Below are 25,184 nucleotides of genomic sequence, written 5' to 3'. Positions count from 1 at the left end.
ATGGCCAACAAACACATGAAAAGATGCTCAACATCACTCATCATCAGAGAAATGCAAGTCAAAGCCACAATGAGGTATCACCTCACACCAGTCAGAGTGGACATCATCAAAACATCTAGAAGCAATAAATGTTGGAGAGTGTGTGGAAAAAAGGGAACTCTCCTGCACTGTTGGTGGGAATATAAACTGGTAAAGGCACTCTGGAAAACAGTTTGGTGGTTCTTTACAAAACTAAATATAGAACTACCATATGATCCAGTAATCCCACTCCTGGGCATATACCCAGAGAAAACCATAATCCAAAAAGAAACATGTACCATAATGTTTATTGCAGCACTATTTACAATAGCCAGGACATGGAAGCAACCTAAATGCCCATCAACAGATGAATGGATAAAGAAAATATGGCATATATGTACAATGGAATATTACTCAGCCATAAATAGGAATGAAATAGGAATGAAATATATTTAATGAGATGGATCAACCTAGATTTTGTCTAGACCTAGATTACAGAATGAAGTAAGCCAGAAAGAGAAAAGCAAATAGTGTATGCTGACTCATATATACAGAATCTAAAAGAAGAAAAAAAAAAGTACTGATGAACCCAGTGACAAGGCAAGAATAAGGATGCAGATGCAGAGAATGGACTGGAGGACATGGGGCTGGGGGGGTGGAGGGCGAAGGCAAACCTGGGACAAAGTGAGAGAGTCGCATAGACATATATACACTACCGGCTGTAAAATAGCTAGTGGGAAGTTGCTGTATAGCAAAGGGAGATCAACTCGATGATGGGTGATGCTATAGAGGGCCAGGACAGGGAGAGCAGGAGGGAGCTGCAGGACAGAGGGGATATGGGGATATATGTATAAGTACAGTTGATTCACTTTGATGTACCTCAAAAGCTCATGCAAGTGTGCATAGCAATTATATTCCAATAAAGGGCTTTAAAAAAAAGACATCAAAGTTAGGATTAGTGGTAAAGAAATAGATCTTCTGTGACACTGTGGGCCTTTGGAGGGCTTTGGATTTTACTGAGTGAAATGAACAGCCTCTGGAAGATTTTGAGCAGATTTTAGGAGAGTAACATGGTCTTCCTTGCCTTTCAAAATGATCACTCTGGCTGCTTTGATAAGAATAGCCTAACAAGTGGGAGTGTCAAGGGTTGAAGCAAAGAGACCTCTTAGGAGGTTATTGATGATATTCCAGTGAACGATGAGGGCAGATGGCACTAGGTCTTAGCATTGAAAATAGTGAGAAGTAATTGGCTTCTGGATATAGTAAAGGAAGAGGGGCAAGAGGAGTTTCTCTTGGATTTGATATGGGATATGAGAGAAAGAGAGGAACTGAGGTTTAATTTACATTTTTGGTTTGGACAACAGGAATGATGGTTATGGCACCAAATAAGATGGGAGTGCTGTGGTGGAATAGGTTTTTGATAGGCAGAGATTGGTACATGATAAAACACAATGGTTTATTGTGTATCTAAAGAGAGTGCTGAGTAGGCAGTTGGTGTATAAGACTGGAGTTCATGACCATAATCTAGATTGGAGATAGATAGATAGATTAGATAGATAGATAGATAGATAGATAGATAGATAGATAGATAGATAGATAGATGATAGATAGATAGATAGATAGATAGATAGATAGATAGATAGATAAATAGGTAGTAAATGTAACACAATAACACATATTTGGCATAGGTGTTATTCAAAACCTTCAAAAAGAATAGGTTACCGAGGGAGTGAGTGTAAATAGAGGAGTGAAGTGAAAAGAAGAGTACAGAATACCAAGAAGCTCTAACATTAGAAAGAAGGTGAAAGTTGGAGAAGCTTCCTTCTTCAAATTAGCCTGAGAAGGAACTACTCATGAATAGGAAGAAAACCAAGTGAGTGTGTTTTCCTTGAAGTCACAGAAAGAGTGTCAAAGGAAAGAATGATTAGGTGCCTAAAATTCTTGCTAGTAATTCACTTAAGAAGAGGTCTGAAATTGATTATTTACTTTAGCAACCAGGAAATAATTGGTAACGATGAGAACAGTGTAGGAGGTGTGGTGGAAGTGGGGCTGAATTGGAGCGTGTTTAGGGCAGAAAGAGAAGAAGGGAAATGAAAACTGTAAGTCTGGTTGATCTGCTTGAGGATTTTTGCCAAAGAAGGAATAAGAAAGTGGATGGAAGGAAATGGATCAGGAATCGGTTTTTGTTGTTGTTGTTGTTTTAAGCCTTTTGTTTTGTTTAATTTTTTAAGATAGGGAAAGTAGCAGCATGGTTATGTGCCATTGGGAATTATCAATAGGGAATGAAAAATGGAAGATGGAAGAAAGATTGTGGAGGAGGCAGAAGGGCTCCTGGATAGTGGAGTACGGATTCTCTAATTCCTCTCCTCAGTATAACAACAGTGTAACTGTTGAAAATTATAAAATAATAGTAAAAGAATCATCAATCATTTAAAGTGTTCTAAGGCCATAAGTACAAAAGTATGAGTTCAAAAAATTATACTAAATTTCAATAGGCGTAGCCAGTATCGGTGCCTGCATTGGTTTGCTAGAGCTATCATAACGAAGTACCACAGACTGGGTGGCTTAAACAACAGACATTTATTTTCTCACAGATATGGAGGCTAGAAGTTCAAGATCAAGGTGTTGGCAGGTTTGGTTTCTTCTGAGGTCTATCTCCTTGGTTTGCAAATGGCTACATTTTGCTGTGTCCTCTCATGGTCATTCCTCAGTGAACTCACATGCCAGTGATACTGGATCAACCCTCTCCTCCTCCCACCCAGGATGACCTCATTTCATCTTAATCATCTATTTCATGGCCCTATCTCCAAATACAGCCACATTCTCAGGTACTGGGTGTTAGGACTTCAACATATGAGTTTGGGGGTGGGGGCGGGACACAGTTCAGCTCATAGCAGTAACATTTAAACCACATTCTGCTCCCTCGCTCTGTCTGAGGGCACTGATTTTATTTGGAACATAGCATGGAGAATTTTTTTTCTAAGGGTGTTTTTGAGAACAATGCAGATATTAGTAGAGAGCAATTAAGATGAGACCTTTAGTTCCAATAGTACAAGCAAAATGGCAGAAAACCAGAAGAGTCCTCTTGGGATCACAGTTAACTCTGGGGGTCAAGAGGGCTGCTAGCATGAGCTGGGCTGCACCAACCCAGGAGGAATGAGAACAGGGTGTGAGGCAGACTTTAAAGCATTTCCCAAGCCTCATGTAGACCCATCAACACAGGGCAGAAGCCACACTGGCACACAGGACTTAAATACAACCTCTATCAAAATACTGACTGAACAGTAAACAACTCTGACCCAGGGGTCCTAAGAAACCAAGCTTAAAAATAAAACTACAGTCATCTATGGCAAACTCTGAAAAACTGTGCATGCCCAAGGCTGTGTCCACTCAGAAGTGATGTCATGAGCTGAGCTGCCAGGCGTTGGAGTGTTTGGTGAGGACAAGTCAAGATGAAAATAATGATGAGGCTGTATTCACTTGTTGGGATGATATAAGCAAGAGAACAGAAATAACTTACAATTCCTGGAATATTCCATTTTTTCTCCATGGAATGGCACTAGATAAGGGACAGATGTATCAGCACAAATGCGGGAATCATCTCACTGCTGAGGGAGCTTCGAAGAAAAAGCTCCTACCGTTTTATAAACCTCGGGCGGGAGGGCAGGGAAGGAGGGATGGGTAGGAGTAGAAAGTACTGAGAGCTGAATCAGAGAGGAGCAAACTGTCCTCAAGTTTTCCTGCTTCTTTTTCTGATAAAGCAATCTGGGCAGAGGCCCTGGGGAAGGGCGCCCCATGAAGAGTCCTCTGAATGGAGGTATCTAGGCTGGTAATGCAGGTATATAATCATAAGCTCATGCTGGCCAGGGGTCCTGGGTCCTTGACAGAAATTCCCTTTCAAGACTGTTCTGCCCTGGCTGTGCACCAAATCTTGTGCAGGGAGCACAGAGTTACTCCATGAGGCTTGCCAGGTGAAGCCTTTTAATTGCCTATCCTTAACCTTAAAAGTCACACATAGGGTGTTGGCCAGGAGCCAGACTCTGTTAGTACTCAAGGAAGGCAATCATCAAGCTATTAGCTATTGGTCCTTGAAGGAAAGAAGGGTTAAAAAATATAAATGCTGTGAACTGTGAGAGCAGCCTCCAAGACATCTGTCATTCCAAGAGTAAAGGGGGCTTAAGCCCAACCTTTCACCCATATGTCACCTATGATGACTCAGGGGTGACCCCTAAAAAGCTGGCTAAAAGATACAAACAAATGGAAAACGTATAAGCAGGAACACATTTGAGAGGCTACGCACTGCTGGGAAAACAGACTTTGCAAAATTAGCTCAGCCAAACCATTAATCAAACAAATCACCAAACAGACAACAACAAGAAATCCTGTGACGAAGAGGAAGAGTAAACATGTTTGCTACAATATATTATTTAAAATGTCTAATTAAAAACTATATATATATATATGACATGAAAAGAAACAGCAAAAAAAAAAAAAAAAGTGCCCCATACATAAGAATAAAAGCTGATGATAAAAGCTGTCTTTTAAACGGCCCACTTGGTGGGCTTAGCCCACAAAGATATCAAAGGGGCTATTATAAATATATTCAAAGTATGTTCAAAAAACTAAAAGAACTATGCTTACAGAATTAAAGAAATGTATGATAACAGTGTATCACTGAATGCAGAATATCAATAAAGAAACAAAAATAATTGAAAGAACCAATGGAGCAAATCCCTATCACAATACCAATGGCATTCTTCACAGAACTAGAACAATTATTCCAAAATTTATATGAAAATACAAAAGACCCCAAGTAGTCAAAACAGCCTTGCAAAAGAAGAATAAAGCTCCCTGATATCAAACTATACTCTAAAACTACAGTCATCAAAACAGAATGGTACTGGCAAAAAAGAGACACATAGATCAATGGAACAGAATAGAGAGCCCAGAAATGGACTCACAGTTATATTGTCATTTAATCTACAACAAAGGAGGTAAGCATATGCAATGGGGAAAAGACAGCCTCTTCAATAAATGGTGTTGGGAAAACCAGACAGCTACATGCAAAATAATCATACTGGACTACTTTTGCACACCAAGCACAAAAATAAATTCAAAATGGGTTAAGGACTTATATGTACAACCTGAAACCATAAAACTTCTAGAAGAAAACATAGGCAGTAACCCCTTTACATTGGTCTTGGCAACAGTTTTCTGGATCTGTCTTCTCAGGCAAGGGAAACAAAAGCAAAAATAAAGCAAATGGGACTACATCAAATTAAAAAGCTTTTGCATAGTGAAGAAAACAAATTGAAGAAGCTGCCTACTATGGGAGAAGATATTTGCAAATGATGTATCTGATAAGGAGTTAACATAAAAATATACCAAAAAAAGCTCATACAACTCAACATTTTAAAAAAACAATTAAAAATGGGCAGAGGATCTCAATATACATTTTTCTAAAGAAGATATACAGATAGCCAACAGACGCATGGAAAGATGCTCAACATCACTAATCATCAGGGAAATGCAAATCAAAACCACAATGAGATATCACCTCATACCTGTCAGAATGTCTATTATCAAAAAGACAAAAAATCACAAGTGTTGGCCAGGATGTGAAGAAAGCGGAATCCCTGTGCACTCTTGGTGGGAGTGTAAATTGGTGCAGCCACTATGGAAAACATTATGGAGATTCCTCAAAAATTTAAAAATAGAACTACCATATGACACAGCAATTCCACTCTTGGGTATTTATTTGAAAAAAAATGAAAACATTAATTAGAAAAGATACATGTACTCCTCTGTTCATTGAAGCATATTTACAATAGCCAAGATACGGAAGCAACCTAAATAAATGCCCACTGATATGAATGGATAATTAAGATGTGGTATACATACAATGGAATATTCCTCAGCCATAAAAAAAGAATGAAATCTTACCAATTATGACAACGTGGATGGACCTACAGGATATTATGCTAAGTAAAATAAGTCAGAGAGAAAAAGACAAATACTGCATGATTTCACTCATTATGTGGAATCTAAAAAACAAAAGAGCAAACATAACAAAACAGAAAGAGTTATAGGTACATAGAAGAAACAGGTGGTTGCCAAAGGCCATGTGCTTAAAACCTGACTTCAGCTGGAATGATAATTCTCAGTGCATAACATAATGTGGCCCCTTTGGCTTGAACCTTGGAGAGTTGGCAGCTGTGTTTAATTTAATCCCCTTTGGCTTCAACTTCATGTCTCTGAGCGTATTTTTCTTAGTTCCACCTATACGATATTTCCTGTGCAAGATTAATTTATATTTTATAATTTATTCTTCACCTTAAATTATCATTTCCATCCTGAATTATTTTACTGATGTATTAGCCAAGATTCTTGACTACATACAGAATAGCCTGTTTTTTTTTAAAGGGATAAAACTATAACACATGTTAATTAGTAGGGTAACAAAAACAAGACCCTAGGCTGAGCTTCTGGGAACAGCCTCCCGCTGGGTAGAACTGTTCTGCCATAGGAACAGCTGCCTCTACATGGTTGACAAACTACAGAATCAGAAGCTGCCATGACAGCTGATGTCTCAGAACCTAGTCAGGAAACTGCTTAATCTGGATGCTGGTTAGCTGCTCCTGCCAAGCCAAAGAGTGTCTTTACTTTGTCACATGATTCAATTCTGAATTGAGATCTTCCACAGGGGTATCTGACTGGTGAATCCTGAATTATATCTGAATCCCTAGCAACAAGGGATTCTGGGAAGTGCAGTTTTTGCTTTCCAGCCCCTGTGAGCAAGAAAGTTGTTAGGATGGATGTTGAGAATGTTAAACTCCAGGTTATGATTTTGGCCTTTAATGTAACTTCAGATATCATAAGATGATTGAATACATTAACAAAATCTGATCATGACAAAGACTTTACATAATTCACCAAAATCTTACTGTGTTAAGTCCTAGCATCCTCCTGAGAGAGCTTTATAAAGAAGATCTTTGAAGATGTCAGCTTCTGCCAGAAAATTAAAATTTTGGGCTTGCCCAACTTGAAAGGGCTAGTGAGAATAATTTTATCATGATCACTATCACCTCTCACAGTATTTTATTTGGTTAATTAACCAGCCCATTTCATTCCCTCAAGATTCTGAACCTATTTGGGAATATAGAACAGGAGTTCAAATGAGAGGAAATCATTTGCTTTGTTATAGGTGAAAAAGTGGATTAGAAAATATAGCTTGGACTTCAAATAAAATCTTTTCCCTTTTTCTCTTTCTCTCCATAGAATTTGTACCAAAAAATCCTAATAGAGCAGCTGAATAACAGAAATCTTTACAGGGCATAGCCTGTTATCTTCATTTTAGTGTATGGAAAATGCAAGATTGGAGAGTAGAAAATATGGTGCTTACAGGTAGACAATTTCCAAAACAGAGATCCAGGAGAGGTAGAAAGAGAAGCAACACACGAGCATGTAGGTTTAGGACATTAACCTTCCCAATTGAAGGACATGAGTGAATAGATATCAGACTCTTACCTTTTCATCAATCAGATCCCTTCTACCAAAGGAAAAAGCTAGGGAGCAGCAGGGAGAAGAGAGCAACTTATTTCCTAAAATTTACTAGAGGCATTTTGTAGACTTCAGAGAAACTGGAGAGGGAGGGGATGACTATCCCATCGCCATTATCACCATTAGCACCACCATCATGACCATGACTAGAATCATCCCCATTGTCACCATGAACCATCAACATCATCATTTGAAACAGCTATGGAGCTTCTACGAGGGTGAGTCAAAAATTATCCGAACTCCAGTTATAATAAAACTTCTTTTGGCCGCACTGTCTTAGCACTTTCTGTTCAAGGCGACTGTCTCCCCAGTCACTGCTGTGCAGGTGTGAATGTGTTACATCAGTTCATTTGAAACTTCCGTGCAAGCAAAAATGGATGCCCCACTTGTGATTTGCATGAGAGAAGAGCAGCGTGCAGTGATTTGGTTTTTGTGGTCCGAGGGTGTACCTGATGCCGTTATTTATTGAAGAGTTTGTATGCAGTGTGGAGAAAGTGTTTCGTCGGGAAGAAGTGTGTATGAATCGATAGAGGAGTTCAAGGAAGGTCTTACAAGTGTTAGCCATTAAGAAGGAGCTGGGGGCTTCCTAGGTGGTGCAGTGGTTGGGAATCCGCCTGCCAATGCAGGGGACACGGGTTCGGTCCCTGGGAGATCCCACATGCTGTGGAGCAGCTGGGCCCGTGTGCCACAACTATTGGGCCTGCGCTTTGGAGCCCATGGGCCACAACTGTTGAGCCCATGTGCTGCAACTGCTGAGGCCCACGTTCCTGGAGCACATGCTCCACAACAGGAGAGGCCACGGTGGTGAGGAGCCCATGCACTGCAACGAAGAGTGACCCCTGCTCACCGCAACTAGAGAGAGCCCGTGCACAGCAAAGAGGACCCAACACAGCCAATAAAATTAATTAATTAATTAATTAATTAATTTTTTAAAAAAAGGAGCCTGCCCAGGTCCATGGCTGGTGACAGCATTGAGCATACACATGAAATGATTCTGTTTTCTGGGATTCTCAAGGGCCAGTATTGGAACATTATTAGTAAAAAGGTTCAACAAGCAGCAGTGCTTGTTACAATGAGATGCTTATTGAAGAGCTGAAGCCTAAACTTTGGATTAAATGCAGAGGACTGCTATCCAACGGTGTTGTGATCTTGCAAAACAATGCACGACTGCACATTTCTGCCCATACTGTCTGCACTCTGCAAAAACTTTGTTTTGAGGTATTAAAGCATCCGCCCTATAGTCCTGATCTTGCTCCATCAGACTTTCACCTGTTTGGTGCCCTGAAAGCAGCCCTATGAGGACGAAGATTTACTTCTGATGAAGAAGTGAAAGACAGTGGTGCATTCGTGGCTCACAGTTCAGCCTAAAACAATTTTTAATGAGAGAATGCGAAAGCTTGTTGACAGATGGACAAATTGTATTGAAAAGCAAGGGGGTTATGTTGGAAAATGATGTATTTGTCTTTCCTAAAAGTTATTTAAATACTACAGCCAGAGTGCAAATAATTTTTGACTCACCCTCGTATAATATATGGGCCACTTCTTATGTCACATAAGATCCAAATGATAATACTTTAAGAATGAAAAATGAGGAGGATATATAATTAATGTCATAGAGAAGATATATTGTTGAGAGGAATAGAGTTTGGGGTGAGGAAGAGGAAATGATATATAAGAACTGAGGCATCTGGGGTAATTAAAGAAGGTTTCATGGAGGTAAGTCATATTTAGGCCTTAGAAGAAATATTGAGACAGGGATTCAAAGTGTAGTCCTACTGCAGAAATGAGGGATACTCATGAGAAAAATCACGATTTGCCTCATTATAAAGGCCATGAATATTCAGTTTAAAATTCCAGCAATCTCTCAAGAAATGGGATTGATCTTTCAAAAAAAATAATTCCCAATTACTTATTTATGTGTATAACACTAAATGACTAATCTTCCTGAGGTTTTCTTAGAATCTAGTCTTCTGTATACCATTGTGCTCTTCCAAAAAATATGTCATCAATCTATTTACTACAAGTTCAAGAATGAACTTTTGTTGATGAAAGTCATACTGTTTTGTATTCTCCAAGTAAGCCCTGCCATCCAAATCCTTTACATTGAATGCTTATTTGCTTCCATATATTAGATGTTGGGAACTAAGAAGGATGCTGGGAGTTTCAGTTGGATACTGTATGGTATCCTACAATTCTGGGCAGTCTTGAGGGCAAAGCTGAGATTATTTGACCAAAGGAAAACAAATGATCTTTCTAGTGAGTTTGTCTTCCAAAAAAACTTCATCAGTTTAGTTAAAGGGAGCCCTTCCATCTTACTCTGCTGATTAGTCACACAATTTTGCATTTTATTAGAAAATCCTTCAGATATAAAGATGTTCTCCTTTTCCTCAAGTATTTGTAAATAAACCATAGCTTTAATGGAGATAGATAGAATCTCATATCATTGGAAAGAAAGGAAAAAAATGCATGTCCGTCTTACCTCTGAGAGACAAATAACAGCAAGCAGACTGCTGTCATTTTAATAAGCCAGTGTTATTTTTGCATGGATTTTCTTAAATGCCCTTATGATGCCCATTTAATGTTTTAAAATCACTGATTTTATGAAACAGTGAGGAATAATTTTTAAAGGCACTTATGAGTTCTATTCTTGTCTCATTAAATGCAATGGAATTAGGTGATTTTACATTTACCTCGCTAGAACAACGGGAATTCCATTTTTAGACAAGGACCCAAAGTGACACTGTAGATCTGTGCAATACCTCCTTTTTCCTTTTCTTTCTTCCATTTAGGGACCCTGGTTTGCTATGAACATAGAATGAAGAGAAAGGAAACAAACCCATGCTAACAACTAGGTAGTTACAGCAAAATTAGATAATTGCTGATCATTTTCTTCTTTTATCAGAGAATGTATCACAAAAGCAGCACTAATTGAATCGCCTTAGACCTGAATTCTCATTAGGATAGCAGGAAAGCATAGAGTACCATCAGGGAAGTGGTTACTGATCATTAAAATGCACCTAGAATCTTAAAATAATGGCAAATTTCTTCCCCTGTTGTATTTTTTTCTCATTCTTTTTGACTTACTTTTACCATATACTGTATGTTTTTTCCCTATTTGCTACCATCATCAGGAAAGCCTTGTACCTTTCACTTATATGTCACACATTATGATAATGTGATAATATTATTGCAATTACTTCTGACCTTTATAAAGCCACAATGTCAATAAAGGGCTTGTGTCGCATATACAGATATTATTCTGCAGTAGTTGTGTTTTAAGCCTTTTAACCCATATTTTAGCTAGTAGTTTTAGTTCTAGTTGTTAACTTTTGTTCAGCAAACATTGATGAATGAGGTATTTAATCAACTTTTTTAAAAAAAACTCTTTCCTTAATATATATATATTTTAAGAACTTTTATTGAGATACAGTTAACAGACAATAAACAGCATATATTTAGAGTGTACAATTTGGTATCCCAATCTCCCAATTCATTCCCCCCCAACCCTCCCCACTTTCCCCACTTGGTGTCCATATGTTTGTTCTCTACATCTGTGTCTCTATTTCTGCTTGGCATTTCCTCTTTCATAGTTGTTAGCATTTGCCTTGTGTATTGAGGTGCTCCTATATGGGGTGCATATATATTTATAATTGTTATCTCCTCTTCTTGGATGGATCCCTTGATCTTTATGTAATGTCCTTTCTTGTCTCTTGTAACATTTTTCATTTTAAAATCTATTTTATCTGATATGAGTATCAGATTTCTCCATCAAATCTGAATGAGATCCTTTCTGGGTAGAGTATTCTTGGTTGTATGTTCTTCCCTTCCATCACTTTAAATATATCATGGCACTCCCTTCTGGCTTGCAGAGTTTCCACTGAGAAATCAGCTGTTAACCTGATGGGAGTTCCCTTGTATGTTATTTGCCCTTTTTCCCTTGTTGCTTTTAATAACTTTTCTCTGTCTTTAATTTTTGTCAATTTGGCTGCTATATGTCTTGGTGTGTTTCTCCTTGGATTTATCCTGCCTGGGACTCTCTGCACTTCCTGGACTTGGGTACCTGTTTCCTTTCCCATGTTAGGGAAGTTTTCAACTATAATCTCTTCCAATATTTTCTCAGGTCCTTTCTCTCTCTCTTCTCCTTCTGGGACCCCTATAATGCGAATGTTGGTGTGTTTAATGTTGTCCCAGAGGCCTCTTAGGCTGTCTTCAGTTCTTTTCATTCTTTTTCCTTTATTCTTTTCCACATCAGTGATTATCACCATTCTGTCTTCCAGGTCACTTATTCACCCTTCTGCCTCAGTTAATCTACTGTTGGTTCCTTCTAGTGTATTTTTCATTTTAGTTATTGTGTTGCATATCTCTGTTTGTTTGCTCTTTAATTCTTCTAGGTTTTTTGTAAACTTTTCAATCTTTGCATCCAGTCTTTCTTCAAAGTCCTGGATCATCTTCACCATCATTATTCTGAATTCTTTTTCTGGAAGGATGCCTATCTCCTCTTCATTTAGTTGTTTTTCTGGGGGTTTATCCTGTCCCTTCATCTGGTAGAAAGTCCTCTGCTTTTTCATTTTTTCTATCTTTCTGTGGATGTGGTTTTCAGTTCCACACAATGAAATACTGCTGATACTGCTTGATGTTGCTGTCTGCCCTCTTGTGGAGGAAGCTATCTAGAAGGCTTATGTGTGCTTCCTGATAGGAGGGACTGATGGTGGGTAGGGCTGGGTGGACAGAACTCAGTAAGACTTTCTTTTTCCTTAATATTTAATACAATGTTCTAGAGTACATAGTAAGTTGTCAAGGTAAGTTTTTAAATCACAGAATTTTAAAACTATAATAGAATTTACTAATATAAGTGTTGGGGGATGGGGAGCAGGAAACTGAAACAGAGAAAGTTTAAGTGATTTGACCAAGACCCTGAAGCCAGTTATTGACAGTGATAAGGCTGGAAGTCAAGCCTAATGACAAATGTCCTAACTCAGTCAGCTTTTTATTAGAAATATGATGACATGTTAGAAGGAAGCCTGTGATGGTATTTGGCTTGAAATAAAGCTGGGTATGAAAGGAGTCTATTATGTGATTCTTAACCACAGATTAAAGAGATTAGATTAAAGAGGTATACAATTATGTACATTAAACACCTAGAGATCAAAGCCAGGTGATTTATATCTGTATCTAAATCTGTCTATTTGTAAGCTCACAAAGGGATTTTAAAACAAATTTCTAAATATGGTACTGCTCTTTTCCTTTGCTTTTATTTTTCACAGAAAATGAGAAATAATATTTTCTTATTAATCACTAATTGAAATACAATAATTCAATTTATATCCCAGAAACACAGTTGTATATAGTAAAGACCTTAGGTGATGGATAAGGTTATACTACAAAAGTGAAGACATAGAACCAAATAATCAAGGTTCAGCCTTATTTTCCTTATAAATGTAATTATAATAACAATAATAATATATCAGACAGAGTTGTTGAATTATTTATGATATATAATAAAATTTTATTAGTAGTGTCTATAACCAGATGGTATATATTCTGTTATATTATTATATATTATAAAATTATATATTATGTATATGATTATAAGATATTTATTATATTTTGTTATAAACATGATATTTGATTATATTATGTATTCAAAATTGAGATTTGACTAAACTGTGATAAAATCTTAGCTGTTTATAGAAATCTTTTGATACATCCCATCAGACACTCCAGAGGAATTAAGACAAGCACAGGCTGGAAGAGAGTTTCAGTATGAGAATATTAAGAGTAGGCCAGGACGCAGCGAGACTTCTCACATACTTGAATTAAGTCTACATGAGCATCTGTCCAGAAGGCCAGTGAATCCATTGGTAATATATTTCATACAAATTTTGAAAACACATGGTGTTCATTTTTACTTGGCAGAATTTATGTTCCATACACTGAGCTTTCCGATTCTTACAACAATATTTTATGACCTTTCCAGTACTGACTTTTTAAAAATTTTCTTTTACAATTGCCTGAGTAAGTGACTACATATTTTTAAAAGCAGTTGATCAAGTAATTTTCCTATATGATATCAAACAGCTCATAATAATTTTCTTCTCCATTTCATTTTTACGTTGACCATTGGTTTGGTCATAATATTGACAAAATAAATGACAAAATGCCCATGATGTGTTTCTGAGTCTTTAAATTTTTCCTTAAAAAGAAAACAAAAACCATTTACAATTGTTGCTATAGTCAAGACCTTTAATTGAAACAGTTCATCTGGAATAGATTTCTTTCTATGTGACTAAGATAAATTTCTTTTTCATTTGGAATAGATTCCTTTCTGTATGACTAAGATAAATTTCTTTTTTTCTCTCTGTCTTATCATGTCAAGTTGAAATAGCTATGCAGATTTTCAGCAAATTTAGAGAAAAGTTTTGATATAGTCTGCAAAATATGGGCTCCAGAATATTCATGGAGGAGTGCCTCATCAATAATCATTTCAGGAACAGCTAAAACAGAGCATTAATTTTCCCTGAATTGATAGATTTTAATTGGGGTAATCTGCTAAAATTTGTATATCTAATATATAGCTGATCAAATATATCTATATTTATATATATTATTTTTTATTTTCTCTATTTTTTTTCATGGTCTTCTTGCTCCCCTACGCAAATCATTTTCTGTTTGTTTAAATGGCTTTATTTTCCCCCTCAACACTTATCACTCCCTGACCTTATAATGTATGTTTATTTTTTTTAACTTTTCTTGAGTCCCCAAAGTCTGGAACAGAGCATTTAATGCACATTAAATTAGTATTTGTTGAATAAATAAAGATGTGGAGAAAATAAACAAACATCACTTTAAACTCTGAGCTCCAGATAAAAAGCCACCAGGGAAGCAGGAATTACAGGTGTTTATGTACCATTGAGCCTCTTTACATGTTCTCAATTCTGCTTAGTTATTTTCTTGGAGAAATAACCATAATGATGATTAATGGTCCCTTTGTAAAATGCTGAGTGGAGGAGAGAGTCCAAAAGGAATCAGACTATTGATATTTTATAAAATAATATTTTGTAATGTTTTAGGCATTAATTGACTCTGAAGCTATTTAAAATCATGGAATAATTACAATTTTGGGTGCTCGCTGAATCTAGATTAAAAGCTTAACTAATTTTATTTTGTTATGATAAAGAAGTATGTAAAAACAGCAGCCAGACTTTACTTTAAAATAAAAATGAAGAGAATAAAGAGGCTGAAAATGATAAAAAAAATTTTTTAGCCAGAAAATTATATATCTGGAGGAATTTGAAAACAAGTTGTGGTAGCTTGCATTTTTTATATAAATTGTCCATGATAAAGTCCATGTGGAAAGAAGAGAAAGCTGGCTATGAAACTCTTCATGAGTGTAAAACTTGCCTTCCTGGGCCATGCAAAATTATAGAATATGTTTAAAAAGCATGTAAATAATGAAATAACTGCAGATGGAGTATTGCACCCCTGATGAAACTATGAGTATAAAAGGAAATAAGGAGCATGTACTAATGTACCCATTTTTCCAAGTTTGGTGATTTCTTAGTATGTGGCCCTTCTTAATTCTAGTTGTCTATATTTATGTGTGTATAGTCACACAGTACTTATGTATGTATATTCACAGAGATTGTTTTAGATACAACACATTTGAATTATAACAAAAAATGTAATTCTTTTATATTGGGATAAAGCATAGATCTTCTGTATTTAAAAATTAAAAAGCAAAAAGGAATAACAAATTCAGGCAACTTCAGATGTTACTTATCAGAGCATGGCTTTAACAAATTGTTTTTATAGTGGTATCTATGTTAGGAAGAATATAATGAAAAGTCTTATTTTGATAAGGGGCAAGAGGAGGGAGAAATCTTGAGGCTGAGCTTACCAAATGTGTTGAGATTCAGTGCCAAGTCCTTGACTCCAACAGGCAGAATGAGTGTAATAGGCCTGGAGACAGCAGTGGGAAGACAGAAGCAAACATCACCTATTTTCCAATTTAATATTTGGAGAACTAGGTATTTCAGAGTAATAGTTTCTCCGAAGTTTAATTTTAAACCTCAAACAGACATTTTTCCTGATGGTTTAAAACGAGTTTATGAAATATAATTTGACCATTTCTTTATAAACAATGGCACCTTTTTCCAAACTGTTATACAAGCTGCAGTATTCTAAGAAATATTAATAGATCACCCAAAGAAAACATGGCTTCATGGTCAAATAGCTTGGAGAAATACAGCACATGCCATTTTTCTCTTGGACCATGACAGTGCTCGACTGGGCTCCAAGCAGTCCCGCAGAATGGAAATTTGTTTAACTTTATTTAACTTCATATTTTTAAAGTGCATTTGGTTAGAGAATTCATTTTTATGGAAAACATTTTGGAAGATATTAAATTTTTAAGGAGCAGGAGTCCAATTTGGGAATTAAAACTATCATTATTAATAATTCTCGTGGATGGACCTAGAGTCTGTCATACAGAGTGAAGTAAGAAAGAGAAAAACAAATACCATATGCTAACACATATATATGGAATCAAAAAAAACAGTACTGATGAACCCAGTGGCAGGGTGAGAATAAAGATGCGGATGTAGAGAACAGACTTGAGGACATGGTCTGGGGGGGGGGTGGGGGTGAAGCTGGGATGAAGTGAGAGAGTAGCATTGACATATACACTACCAAATGTAAAATAGATGGCTAGTGGAAAGCTGCTGCATAGCACAGGGAGAGCAACTCAATGATTGGTGATGACCTAGAGGGGTGGGATAGAGAGGGTGGAAGGGAGGGGATATGGGGATATATATATAAATACAGCTGATTCTCTTTGTTGTACAGCAGAAACTGGAACAATATTGTAAAGCAATTATACCCCAATAAAGATCTGAAGAAAAAAAAATGGGTCATTTTGTGACCCATACATTGAAAAAGTACCATCTTGTGCTCGCTACGGCAACACATACACTAAAATTGGAATGATACAGAGAAAATTAACATGGCCCCTGCATCAGGATGACTTGTAAATTCGTGAAGCGTTCCATGTTTTTTGAGCTTGGGATTAGCAAATGCAAACTATCATACGTAGAATGGATAAACAACAAGGTCCCACTGTATAGCACAGGTAACTATATTCAATATCCTTTGATAAACCAGGTTGGAAACAAGTGTGTGTGTGTGTGTGTGTGTGTGTGTGTGTGTGTGTGTGCGCGCGCGCGCGCGTGCGCCTGTCTATCTGTCTGTCAAATGTTGGGGGTCAGGCTTCTTCAACAGGTTGGTCACAGAGGATTAATACTGACCTAATTTCCCCACTGGCGTCAGAGCTCACTTCCTGCTATAGTCAGTGTCTCTGCTGCTCACCTCTAATTTGTTGCTTCTAATTGGTAGAATGCTCAGATTACAAATGATCTGGCCCATCAGGGTGCTGAGTGAAGGCAAGAAGGGCTCTTTCTGCAGTAAGAAATTCAACTCAGAAAATTTACCTCTGTGCACAAAATTTCCCTTCCCTTCCCTTCCCTTCTGTTCCCTTCCCATCCCCTTTATTTCTTTCTCCTTTCCTCCCCTCCCCTCCTCTCTCCATCCCTCCCTCCCCTTTCCTTCCTTCCTTCCTTTTTTCTTTTTATCTCTTTTTTTCTTTTTCTCCTTTTTTATTTGGTTCCTTTATTGTTCCATCTTTCTTTTTGTTTTCTGAGATGTTAATCAGATTGTTGTCTTCTTATTTTAAAAGAAAACAAAAGCAAACAAAAAAGTTTATACCAAATAACTGGAGGTATGTATAAAACTACCAATGCATTGCTATACTTTAATCTATATCAATAAAGAATTTGTATATTACTTTGATATCTTTTCATTGCTTCAGGGAATTTTCTTTAAGCTTTAGATTTCACTTATTGAAGACAGCATAATAGATATCTTAAAAGTGATAAATTACTTTGGATGTCTATTTGTGTACTCTCATTCAAGTGCTGAATCAATCCTGACTTTATGCACTAAGAACACAAAATATAAACAGAGCTGCAGGACCAAGACTTACTTTTGGTTCTTTTAGCAAAGTTATATATTTGCTTTTCTTTGCTCTGTCAAATGGCAAGGCACCTTTCCCTCTCTGGAACCATCAGCTCCTTATGAGGTGAAATTACATCCATTCTGTCTGGTTGCTGTTTATCTTGGCGACCCTTTATTGAGCATTTACTGTCAATTAGAAATCATGCTGAGTATCTTATATATATTAATTTACTTGGTCCTCACCCCTTCAAAATTTCTGATGCAGGCATTTTTACCCCTGTTGATAGGAGTAAAATGAGGCTTACAGTATGTTAGCAAGGCCAAGTCATAGCCTAAGTTATACAGAGTAGTAAAACCAGACTTTGAACAAGTGAGCTGTAACAAGGCTTGTACTTGTAGCCACTATGACAAAAGAATGTATAAGCATCTGATATCTGCAAGGAGTTGACTTTTTCCTACAAGTGAAATGTACATTCTGTGGGTTTTTTTTCTCTATTTACAAGGGTATTAGAAAGATTACACCATAGTTCTTCCTTTGCCAGTTCTTTATAATAACTGAAATTTTATATCATCTCAAGAGGTAACATTAAACTATACAAAATCCCCAAGGTTTAAAAAAAATATGCTTTGATTTTATTTCTAAATCTTTTGGGAGAATGAGAATTTGAACTATTCTGAGTTTTATTGGTATCCTATATATATACACGTACATAAAGTTAATTTCCTGTCTCAAGGGTAGCACAGACATAAAAAGACCAATTACAATTTTATGAATAGGAAATATAAGATTTGGGGGTTCAATTTTCTCTATTGTTGCACTCTAAATAATAGCACTATTTCTAGGGAATACTTACATCCTTTCTGACACAGAACAACTAGGAACTTTCATTAGAGAAAAATCAAAGCAAATGCAATGTGTAACCCCGTATATTGCAAGTAATGTTAAAATAGATTCCAAACTGGTGTCTTGTTTTGATGAAAACTTAAAAGACAATTTGGAGACTGTCTGTCAGACTCTAGAGACTGAGGCACAGATGGAGTTCTGAATTAAGTGACTTTGTATTTTGAAATTTGAAATGAGCTCTAGTCCCAATTGTATATTTCAATGATTGTGGACTAATTGGATGTGGTAATTGATTATTAAAGCGTTTATATTCTTAAAATGGTAAGGTTCATAAATAGTAATTTAAACATTTATAACAAAATTCAAGATGTAAACTTTAAGATGAATATATGTAGACAGAATTGCATAAGCTGTATTTTAGTTTGATTGGAAACAAAATGTTCTGGATTAGTAAATTTTCCATAACGCCAAAGAAAATTCCTTGAGATATCAAAAGTTTAAAGATTTTAACTAGTCTATTAACAAAACAGAATATACCGCTTACTTGTCTATTGTGCCAAAAAGTTCTGAATTGAATGCTCTTTAGAATTTTGTGGTTGACCAAAATATGTCATGAATACTAATTCACTCAACAAATATTCATTTAATAAAGACGTAGTGTGCCTGCAGTGTGCCAGGGTCTGTTCTTGGTGTTGGTGGCACAGAACACGTCTCTCCCGTTGCACATTGCAAACGTTTTTAAGATTTATTCTTAAAAATAGGTAAATACCTTCCTAAGTGGTTAAGGTTTATGGGATCTGGGGAACACTCATATTTCATATCAGTATCCTCTGAACACCTTACCAAAGAGGCTTGGGCTGAAGCTGATGATGCGGTGGGCCAGGCCAGAGAACTAGAGGAAATTTAAGCACATGATTCCAGGCTGTGTTTTCACCCCTAACAAAAATATTTGGAGAATTGTAAATTCTAAATTAAGGTAAGGCAGGAAGGAACTTGTAAAGACTAATTCATGAGCTTGATTTTATTCTGTAAAATGTAGAGAACGTCTAAAGGCTTTCAGGAAGAGAGTGATCTTTTATATAATATTGGAGCTACAGTACCAATTAAGGTGGGAAATAGAACAGTGTCAGGACAATGACATTGGGCAGACCAGGCATTCAGTTTTATCATATGTAGAAATAGGCCCAATGGTGGCCGATTCATGGATGATGGAAACTGATCTAGTTCGGATTAGATCTCACATTTCTTGGCTGGGCATATTCGTCTGTTCTTTATCCCCTTCATTGTAATGTTGAAATGTATTTAGAGTTCCCATATATGAAGATGATAAATTATGACATATTCAATTCATATGCTTTTTATTTTAATGGTAAAATAATTCTATAGATCTACAGAGAAATGCTTGTTTCCTTCCCCCCCGCCCAGTTCCTCTTGGGTACTCCAATTAAGTTATGTAGGGGAACAGAGGGAGTACACACACACATACACACACACAGTTCACAGACAACAAGTTAGCAACTAAATGACTGCAGTGGATATTATATATTTTAATTTTCATAAGTTCTATTATATTCTATCATATGTTTAATTTCATAAACAGAGAGAACCCTGAGGTTGTAAATTAGAAATTTCTTCCACATCTTATTGCATAGATTAGAATACGATGTACTTATTTTATTCAGATTTTATTTTTATAAAATATATTTATTTATACATAGGTAAAAGACTATAATTAACATCAAGTGTTCATATGAGTTTCCAAAATCTTTAAGTTGATCTGATAATCTATGCCAGAAATGAATTACATAGCTTGACACATCTTTTTCAAAGCATATTTTACATCACTTCAGCCAACTTTATTACTTAAAAATCACAGTTTCTGAATCCCAGATGTCATAGTAGGAAAACATTAATATAGTTGACTACTGTACAATTAGTTGAATATTTTTTCTAAATGATTTATCGGTTGTTAGCTGTCATTTAAGAGAAATAATTATAAGTCCCATTTAAAAATGTTGATGGTTTATTAGTTCCCTTTTGCTGCTATAGCAAATACTATGAATTTAGTGGCTTAATGTATGGTGTTACACTTCCGGAGCCCAAAAGTCCGAAATGGGTCTTCTGGGGCTGTGTTGAAGGTGTGTCCATTCCATAGGCTCTAGGGAGAGAATCTGTTTCCTGCCTTTTCCAGCTTCTAGAGGCTGCCTGTGTTCCTTGGCTCCTGACCACATCATTCCAGACTCATCACAACTCCTCTGACTCTTCCACTCTGGCTTTACTTTTTCACTGATGAAGATACATGAGATTACATTGGGTCCATGTAGACAATTTAAGCTAATGTTCTAATCCCTAATTTCTTAAGTTTAATCATCTCTGCAAAGTTCCTTCCGCCATGTAAAGTAACATACACACAGGTTTGTGGGAAGAGGGTGTGGAATTCTTGGGGGGGGGGGGGGGGAAGCTTTATTCTGTTTATTACAATAGTGTTGCTTTTTCTATTTTTAGCATTTGTAGTACCAACCTTTATTTGTAAGTTTGGAAAAAAATATTCTGCACCAGATATAATGGAATTATTTTTCCCCTTCAATATATATCTTTTCTATAACTATATAACAATATTTTTTAATTGAAAAAAAAAGTTAGTAGTCCCATGCTGTGAAAATTAAATTTGAATGACCAAGGCTGCTATTTTTGCTTGCTTGTTTCTTAATTCCATTACCATAATTTATGTAATTTTTAAGATATAACATATAGCTATATAATACATGCTACTTTATTTTTCTAAAATAATGAGTTCATACCCTCATCCCAGCTCAGATGAGGAGGTAAAATATCAGCTCAGATCTAGCAAAGCAGTCCTTAATTGATTATCTTAATTGTCTAATACAAATTGATGCTTTTGCCAAATGCGCTGCTGAGATCTCTTCCTACGATTGATTAAAACTTGAACCACCGATATTTTCCCATTCCTTTCACTGAGAGGCAGATCCCTTGCCTCCTTCCTTGGAACCTGGACTGGCTCTGTGACTGGCTTCTTCAAATAGAATTGAGCAGAAATGATGTCTGGGTGTCCAGAGATTCAAAGCTTCTACTTGCCCCCTCTTGGATCACTCATTCCGTATAAGAAATCCAACCCTAGTTAGAGAGGCATTTCAAATTAGCCAAATTGAAAGAGGCAATATGGAGTCACAGAAATGTGAAGAAAGAGTTCTTGAAGCTTGTAGCCCAAAACAACCACCAGCAATATGCAGCCGCTTAATGATTTCCTTTGCTGCCATGTGAAACCAGAACACCAAACTCAGCTCAGTCATGCCCGAATTCCTCACCTGCAAAGTCACGAACAAGGGAAATGGCTGTTGTTTAAAGCCACTAAATTTGGGAGCAGTTTGTTACTCAGCAACAGATAAGCAATTGCATCCCCTCTTTTGTAAATTGAATTTAGTAATTTACTCCAAGCCTCTTGCTTTTCTGTGATGCATTGAGAAGTAGATTTCAAATCTTTCTTATCTATTTTGAAATATCTATATGATACACCCTCTCCTACTGGCGCAATGGCTCTTTCTGTCTCTGGATATGTTTCTCATCATTGTCTGCTGAAAGCTATAATTTAATTTGTCTACTATTGAGTCAGAATGATGGTACAATGATTTGAATTTTACTGCTTGTTTGGAGGATAAGAGCAGCCTTAAACAAATTTGAACTATGGATAGCGAGGACTTGCAGCTCTAAACAACCCTTGTAGTCTTAAACCTATCAAATTTTGTACTCTTCATATCTAGTCTCTGCAAAAAGAGAAAAATTGCATAGTAGAGCTGTCTCATTCCTTGCCTACCCCTCCGAAATAGCACATTACTCCCACATGAAGGGCTGCAGGCTCAGAGATTCTATTGGAGAGAATGATAAATGTGATTGAACATAATCTTATTGACTCCATCCCAGTCTACTGACTGTCCATTCTGGTGAGGCATTAAGAGAAGGACTGAATCTTGGTTCGAGTCCTCTGGGATGGTCAGAGGATATCAACTACATCGGTTCCAGCAGCTAACCTAGCAGAGGGTCTTTAGAGTTTTGTTATTAATAAGCTTTATTTTTAGGGCAGTTTCAGGTTCACAATGAACTTGAGCAGAAAGTACAGAGAGTTGCTATAACCCCCTGTCCCCAGACATTAATACCTCCCTGGCTATTAACATCCAGCGTCAGGTGGTACAATTGACGAAACTTCTTTGCAACATCATCTCCCAAAGTTCGTAGTTTACTTTAGGTGGATGTTTAAGATTTTTATTCTATTGCTTCACTACAGAGATGGGAGCAAATGTTCAGGCCTTCTCCCACCTCAATTAGAAAACCCTTGACTGGGCCTCTGTAATTTTGTGTTCTCTACCATATTTTTCTAATTACCTTACCTCTTTTCATGTTTGCTCATCAGGAACCTTTGAACTTCCTTGTTCCCCTCTAAAAAAACTGTATGTTTTATGTAAGGACACTTGACTTTTGGCACCTGTGTTCATTCATTACAGAACTGCATTCTACTCCTTTCCTATTCAGACTTAAGGAGTCATCACTCAAGGATTACTCGTTATTTGGCTATAACTTTTCAGAATATGTTCATATTTATATCATCTTAAAATGCCTCCGTGAGAAGACCACAAATAGTCTCTGTAATGAGGCACATCTGGAGGGTTAATAAGAATGTTTAAAGTCATTGCAGAAACATCATCAATGCCATTACTACTCTGCTATAAGGAAGAAAATAAATACCAGTACAAATCTAGCTGTCCAAAGGCAACCATTGTTTATAAGTTAAAGACACATGTATAGACATTTCTCTCTGAATACATATATTCTAGTATTATTTTACATAAAAGGGCATATACCATATAGTTTTTTGCTTGTAACCTCCTTTATTCACTCGATAGAATATGGTTGAAGTTTTTTCATGTGAATGCATTATAGCATGTACAATGACTGTAACTTCATTTATAAAGGTGTACCTTCATTTATTTAGCCATGATTGATATTTAAGATGTTTCCATATTTTATTACTATAAATAATATTTAGGTGGATGTCTTCTTAACTATAAATTTGTTTACTGCTGAAGCATGTATAAAATACATTCCTTTAGCTGTGATACTCACTTTTGCATAAAGTTATAAAGATTTATTTAAGTGAAGTTCATATAAGTTGTCTGCTTTACACGTAGGATTTTTTTACATTTATCTTGGATTTTATTATTTTCTTATTACAATATAGATATTTAGTATTTGATATAGGTAGATGAATAGATAGGAAGGAAGAAAGAAATAAGGGAGAGAAAAATTAATTTTTGTGTGATTTTTCAGAACTAATTTATATTCCCTAATTTTTTCATATGTTGCCTTTTATAAGAATCAAAGCCCTATACAGATGCCTGCAATAGTAAAGGAAGAGAGAGTGAATATATTTTAAGTGTAAATACATGAATTATTGATTCAAATGTAGTTATTGTCGAAACAGTAGATACCTTTTGTGTTTAATCCATTCTACCTTTGAAATTTAAAATAAATGTTACAGAAATTTTTATTTATTCTAAATTTATTTCACTTGTTTATTCTCATATACAGTATAATGAATGATGGTTTTCTTTAACTTGATTCCCCACTGCTTTACTTTTTGCCACTTGATAATCTAAAAGAAAACTCCAAGAAAAAAAGTCATCATTCTTCCAAAACCTCTTTAACCATAACTTAATTTGGATTCTTATCAAGAAGAGAAAAGATACAGAATTCTCAAAGTTTTCCTCCTTACTTGATAACACACAAAAAGAAACACATGTATCTAAATAGCTTGCTCACAGAAACGGGCTATCCAGGATGGCAAAGCTACACAGGTTCATTGTGAATCAGCAGAAGTCAGTGCACATCAGATGAAAAAGGCAATGGGTAATTACATACAATGCATGTCATGTTGCCGCTGTCAACTGTAAAGAATGAATTAAATTTGAGAATGGAAATTATTAAAGAAAGCACAAAAATTGTATTGTATCATTGTCTTCATATAGCCTAAATTATCACCAACCCTACTTATTCAGCATATTTTAAAAATCTTTAAAAGGAAGTCAATCATGTTTAGCTCATTCATTGCAGCCATTCATAGCAGTAGAAACAAACCACAAACCCTGGGTTAATCGTGTGTGAATTCTAAGACATTGTCCAGACCTACTGCAAAGCATAAAAGACATATCAGTTTCTCCTCGGGAATTACTCAAGGGCTTGAAATGGGTGAAATTGGAAAGGTCCCTCTTTGTAGCCACGCTGCTCTTCAGATAGCACGTTCATCAGTAGGAAATGGCAGGTCTATGGCTTTGGGCATGTGATTTCTCTTGGAAATGGATGATAAATCACAATTATATAAACTGAGGGAAGGCATAGCATACCTAAAGGCTGCATAATAATAATTATGGCAAGAGGAACCTATTGCATTTGCAAGATTAGAACCAACAGGCTTTGCAGAGAGTGCAATAAATCAATTTTGAAAATGCCAAGTCAAGTTAGGTGTGCTAAGCTATTAACTAGTATTTGGTTTACAACAAAACCAGAAATTAAGTTACAGAATTTGTCGTAGACTCTTCATTTGCAAAGTACATAGGAGATGCTAAGAGGTATGGTACACTTACATATGCATCTTCCGCATGCCTAGGAAGGAGAAGTTCAAACCACAATGCAAAATATTTTAAGAGCATTATATCAATTCATAAAATTAAGTTTTAAAAGTGAA

General features: G+C 36.3%; 1 protein-coding gene and 1 non-coding gene across 2 annotated transcripts in view; both read left to right on the top strand.

The window, feature by feature from the left end:
• GPC5 (glypican 5) overlaps nt 1-25,184 on the top strand; it is a 1,362,776-nt gene that overhangs the window by 578,203 nt on the left and 759,389 nt on the right. The window lies entirely within an intron of this gene.
• LOC130836036 (U6 spliceosomal RNA) lies at nt 16,525-16,631 on the top strand. The gene has a single exon (XR_009049100.1). It is a non-coding gene; the product is annotated as a U6 spliceosomal RNA (small nuclear RNA).

The sequence above is a fragment of the Hippopotamus amphibius genome, chromosome 14 (genome assembly GCF_030028045.1).
Source record: "Hippopotamus amphibius kiboko isolate mHipAmp2 chromosome 14, mHipAmp2.hap2, whole genome shotgun sequence".
Lineage (NCBI taxonomy): Eukaryota > Metazoa > Chordata > Mammalia > Artiodactyla > Hippopotamidae > Hippopotamus > Hippopotamus amphibius.
This window is presented reverse-complemented; position numbering and strand designations above follow the sequence as displayed.